The sequence below is a fragment of the Grampus griseus genome, assembly GCF_964374135.1.
Source record: "Grampus griseus genome assembly, chromosome: 19".
In the NCBI taxonomy this organism is placed as follows: domain Eukaryota; kingdom Metazoa; phylum Chordata; class Mammalia; order Artiodactyla; family Delphinidae; genus Grampus; species Grampus griseus.
Genome location: NC_139013.1, coordinates 14184768 through 14190767, shown reverse-complemented (window position 1 = coordinate 14190767; position 6000 = coordinate 14184768). Strand labels below are relative to the sequence as shown.

At 40.9% G+C, this 6000-nt stretch overlaps 1 long non-coding RNA gene across 1 annotated transcript; it reads right to left on the bottom strand.

Annotated features, from left to right (window-relative positions):
• Nucleotides 1-1570: 1570 nt before the first annotated feature.
• LOC309837221 lies at nucleotides 1571-3915 on the bottom strand. The gene is made up of 3 exons (XR_014298230.1): nucleotides 3786-3915; nucleotides 2870-2925; nucleotides 1571-2342 (listed from the first exon to the last, which is right to left on the bottom strand). It is a non-coding gene; the product is annotated as an uncharacterized lncRNA (long non-coding RNA).
• Nucleotides 3916-6000: the final 2085 nt, after the last annotated feature.

Below are 6000 nucleotides of genomic sequence, written 5' to 3'. Positions count from 1 at the left end.
ACTAGAATCCCTAATTTTTATACCATGTTACAGAGACTAGTAGTGTAGGTAAAATAACCTGAGGGATGATTTGTTTCTTTTTTTTCTGAGGGAGCCAATATTTAAACTAAAGTGTTAGTGAGAATAGATGGCAAAGAGGCAGAGGCAGACACTGCCTGATGGAGGATAGTGTGGGGGAGGGGTGTGGGGGAGGGGGTTGAGGGGACTGGGGAAGAGAAATGGAAAGAGTAGTTAAAAAAGAAATATAGGGAGAACAGCAAAAGGTACCACACAAATCTGACTTGATTAGACAAAAATGTTATTAAAATAAAAATGTTAGACAATAAATATCTACATCTGTATCTAAGTCTATATCTCATTTTTATATCCCCCGCTTCCAAAAATGTATTTGAGGAGGCTAAGAATAAAGAAAAAATTTTAATCATACACAAAGGTCATACATCATAGGTATTCAATGTCAAAAACCCAGGCTAAGATTATTACTACAATTGATCATTTCTGAAGTGCTCAAATTCCTGGCAGTCAACACAAAAGGGAAATACTATATACGATGGATTAAATTATTCCTATTTGCCAGGACTATTTTTTTTTTTCTGGCAGCGCCTTGCGGTATGTGGGATCTTACTTCCCTGACCAGGGATCGAACCTGTGCCCCCTGCATCAGGAGCTCGGAGTCTTAACCACTGGACCGCCAGGGAAGTCCCTGCCAAAGACTATTTACAGGAGATAATCAAGACTTTGATGAGAAACATGAAGAAAATGTAATATCAATTGAGAGATTCATGTTATTAGAAGATTCCCCAAATTTCTACTCACATAATTATAGACACAATGCAATTCGATCAAAATCCCAAAAGATGTTTGAGTGGAACCAAACTATTTCAAAAATGTATATGGAATATGCAAAGAAACACAAACAGCCAAGACATTCTTGAGGAACAAGAAGGTAAGAGGACTTGTTCCAAATATTATAAAGTCACAGTGAATAAGATAGCAGAGTATTGCTGCAAGGGGAGACAAACAGAGCAATGGAACAAAACATGAAGTCCAGAAACAGATGTGGCCATAATGGTCACTTGATTTTTGGCTACAATGGCACTGCAGCTCAGTGTAGAAAAGATGAACTTTTCAATAAATGATACTGGAGCAACTGGATACTCACATGGGGGATAAAATGAAATTGAATCCCTACCCTACACAAATCAATTCCAGGTAGTGTAAAAACATACATGTTAAAGCTAAAAACGAGGAAGCTTTTAGAAGAGAACACAAGAAAATCTTCACTACCTTGAGGTAGCAGAAAATTTCTTAAACAAGCACTATTGAAAAAGATTTCATCACATTGAAATCCAAAACCTCTATTCACCCGAAGACACCAGAGTGAAAAACCAAGTCAGAGTAGAAGATAATATTTGTCACATGTGCAACTGACAGTAAACTAAAATATAGAAGATACATATTATGTATATATATTTTATATATATATTCAACTGCTATAAATCAGTTAGAGAAAAACAACCCAGTTAAAAATTGGCAAAGTATTTGAACAAGCATTTCACAAAAGAGGATATCCAGGCGGGCAAGAATTAGTGTTCAATTTCATTGATAATACAGGCATAGCAATTAAATGTGATAACACTAGGTATCTACCAAATTGGCAAAAATTTTAAAGTGTGACAATGCCAAGAGCTGGCATGACTGTGAAACAAAAGGAGCCTTTTTAAACTGCTGATTCAAGTAAAAAACTTGCATAGTATATTTAGAGAACAGTCCGGCACTGTCTAGTAAAATTGAAGATGCGCAAACCCAATCCCTCAACAATTTAATTACAATTTTAGTATATATATTAAAGAAATACAAGCACATGTGTACCAAAATATGTGCACAAAACATTTGTAGTCACATTGCTTATAGCAGCCAAAAACTAGAAGCAAGTCAAATGTCCATGAAGAGTAGAATAGATAAGGAGTAAACTGATACTATTATACAAGATAGTATATAGAGGGCAATGGAAAAAAATGAACTGTAGTTATAGGAAATATGAATGAAGCTCACAAACATTTTTCATGAAAAAAGACACAAAAGAATGTCTATTCATACAAAGATAGAAAACAGACAAAAACTAAATCTATGTGGTTTTGGAATTCATATCAAAGCTCAAATGAAAGACAAAGAAATGATCACAGTGGTTATCACCAGAAGAGTATAATTGTTTGTGATTGTGGAGGGGTACATCAGAGGCTGCTTTAGAGATGGCTGTATTCTTTTTCTTGACCTGGGTATTCCTTACATCGGTCTTTATAATTATTTGCACAAATGGGTGTTAAATGCCATTTCTGTATCTAATTTGAAAGAAAAAAAAAAGACAGACATTCAAATAAATATGCACCTCTAAAAATGTTTCCAATATTAAATTATGTGGGGAAATACTTAAATATAATTTTATGTGAAAGTGTAGGCTATAAAACGGTAAATGCTGAGTAAAATCAATTTTTAAATATCACACTTTATATATGTACATAAAACATACTGGGAAGAAATTATCAAAAAGTTAGCATTGGTTTTAACTGGGAATTTAAATTTTCTTCATTGGGAATTGTACTTTTGAAATTATTTAAGATAATTTCATTTTATAATAAAAAAGAAATATATTTTTTTAAGAGGGCATAAAGAAAAATTAAACCATTTGTCAAATTAGGAAGAGAAAGTCACGTGTGTGGGTTGGGTTTTGGAGCAAATCACATTTCTCAAAGGAAAAATTCCATAGATCAGGTCACCTGACAGGCAAGAATTTTCAAGAGAAGGAAACCAAGTCATATCCTGACATAGAAAAGAGGATTTCAGGAAACAAGGGGAAACGACAAGCTACCTTGCAGGTGCCTTGTGGATGTTCAACAGCCATTCTTTACTCCACTCTGGAAGACTCTGCAAGCAGAGAAGAGTTGGAGAGAGAGAAAGGAGTCAGGAAAAACCAGGCTCTCTGGGAGCCCAAGTCAACCTACCACCCACCACCTACAGATATTAGGTCAGACAAGTCTTGGGCGTCCTGCTCAATACCAGCATTACAGACAAGCACGGTCATTTGCAGTTCTGGGCAGAATGTGTCCCTGAGCTCACAGAGGTCTCCTGGTAAAAGAGCGCTGGAGTCACAAAGGCACAGACAAAGGCGCCCCACACCTACAGTGCTATATGGATACATAATCATAGGAACTCACATCACGGGCACACAGGCACCCCAAACCTCAACAAAATGGGCTGCAGACAGCCACGCAATCATACACACCCCGGGGACAGTCAGTCACAATCGCAGTAATAGGCACCCCCACGTACTCACATTCCCAGTGACATACATCATGGGGACACAATGACAAATTCACACGCACCCTACCACCAACAATATCACACACACACACACATCCCAAGGAGAAACAGACACAAATCTCACAGTTAAGCCATCCCACACCCACGGTTCAGCAAATGATCATAAATACACACACACACATCCCAAGTGTATACACAGTTTTACAACCGCGGTCAAGGAACCTCACACTCGCAAACAGTGCCACAACCGGTCACACAATTAAACCCCCAACACACCTGCACAATCAAATCCACAATCAAGCCCGTCTCCCGCCCTCACAGTTTGGTACAAGGTCACACAGACACAGAGACACAACCACAATCAGACACACACTCCTCACGATCGCCCCTTCCCAGCTGGCTCCCGTAGAGGCCGGAGGTTCCAGACACTCTCGGCTCCAACCCCGGGCTCCAGGCCATCTCACCTACGACTCCTCCGGTCTGGTCAGCACCGCTCCACTCTACTTGAAACAAATAGAGTCCAGCACCTCGCACAGCACCCTGAGGCCGTTTGCCCCAACCCGTCAGAAAATCCCGTCCACTCCTCAGGAGAAGGTCTAGTTCTCGCGGGAAGGAGCACTAGGTCTAGAGGCCTCTGGGAGATGTAGTCCAGAAAGCGACAGGCTACCAAAAGCTATCTCCTCTTCATCCTGATTCCCCCTGGCCGCGGAAGCCTGGAGCCGGCAGCGCACCTGAGGCTTCCGCGAGTCTCAGCTGACAAGAACTCCCTCGACCAAACTTTAGTCAAGTCGACCGCACTGACTCCATCACCCTGCCCAGTGGCTATAAATCCCTAGCTACTGTTACATACCCAGTTGAGTTCAATCTCTCTTCCCTACTGCGATAGTCTTTATAATAAGCCTTCCTTATCTGTTTACCTTGTCTGGTGCAACTTCTTTGACACATCCCAGCCTCAAGTTGCGGTTCTTTCAGGTTTTGGCGCTCACCCTGCAACATCCTGGGCCTCACGGCCTGCTGGGAAATGTAGTCCAGGACTTTGCCAGCGGCGGAGTGGACCCGGTCAAGATAGACTGCGTTCCCTAGGCTCTGAGGCGGGACTTGGCCTCAGTTAAATGCCTAGGAGGCTGGTAGGAATTACGCTTTGCCCTGGGAGCGCGCAGATGCCTAGAGGCAAGCTGCTGCGGAAAGTGTCGGGGAGCCAGAAGAGCGAACCCGAATGCAGGACGTGAGTGTCTGGGACCAAAGCAGCCTAGGGAGTTTGAAGGGGAGAAATCCACAAGCCCAGTCACGTATGCGAGAGTGGGTGAAGGAGGGCCCGAGTGTGAGACCGTGATGAGATTGCGTGTGTGACTACATTTAGGGGTTAGTTGAATGGAAGAGAGACTGCATGCAGGTAAAATTGATGAGTGTGAGAGAGAGATGGGATCAAGATTATAAGTGGCTTTGTGAGGATGGAGGGTCATATTGTGGGCTTGTGTGGTTGGGAGTAATTGTGTGTGTGTGCACGTGGTAGGGCAAGATTGTGTGTGTATGAAAATATGTGTGTCATCACGTGATTGTGGGCCACTGCATGGGTGGCTGAGATAGTGGAGGAATCTGAATCCTCTCAGCCTCATTTCCTCTTCAAACTGAGATAATAGGATATGTCTTCCTGTAGATTCAATTTTAAGGAGAAAAAGCTCCCTGTTGATATAATAAATAACTTATACCATTTTAATATAAACACTTAAGATTCCAAACATTTTGTTCTGGAATAGAATACTGAATCAGTATGGCTTTTTAAACAGGGTGTATTTTATTATGGGGGTGCCTGTTTTGGGTTATGTCCACAAACTTATCCCCAGACGTTTTTCTCTTCTCTGTTCCTTGGGAGACATTGATGAGGTAAATATTCAGAAATGTGATTGTTCAGTTCAACCAGGAGGCTCAGCCACAATTAAAAGATGTTTAGAGGAAGTTGTATAGGTATATGATGCTGGAGAACTAGAGCAACATAGCCACATTATGTATGGATAACTTCTCCGTATAATCCAACTTTTGAAAGTAAAGTGACATCTCTGATATATTTAGAATCTTTACATGGCATAATGGGTTCAGCTTTGAGATGTAGGCTTCAGATATTCTCAAGCCCTCTGTGACATGATTGTATATGCTCAACCTTTAAGGCAAAAGGTTATTTACTTTGTTCCTTTTTATATGGTAATTTCCTTAAAGGCCCAAGGTCAGTCTGAGTTTGGAGATGGTGCTTGAATTCAAGCCTTTTGTGATTTTCCTATATACAGGCTCTCACATCACCAAACTGCATGAAATCTTCAAGTTAAGACAAGAAAATAGGCCATAGGTGGTGAGTAGAAGAAATGAAAAGGAGTGGGAGCCTTTTCTGTACAAGTGAATGAGTGGGAACCAGGCAGATGTGCCTGGGACGAGGGAGAGCACAGATAGATGTTCAGTGAGGCAATTTACACCATAAAATGTTTTCCAGGTTTTGCTATATAGACCCTACTCTTCTTGAGTTTTAGTTGATGTGAATCCTTCACTCATCATTCTTCCTCTATCAGTGCCCTCTTTATTTAAGCAGATCCTAGAGGACCATATTCTCTTCATTTTCATAGCCTACATATGCAGTCAGTCCTTCATACATCTGTAGTCTTTTAAAACTATTATGTTTCATGCTGCTGT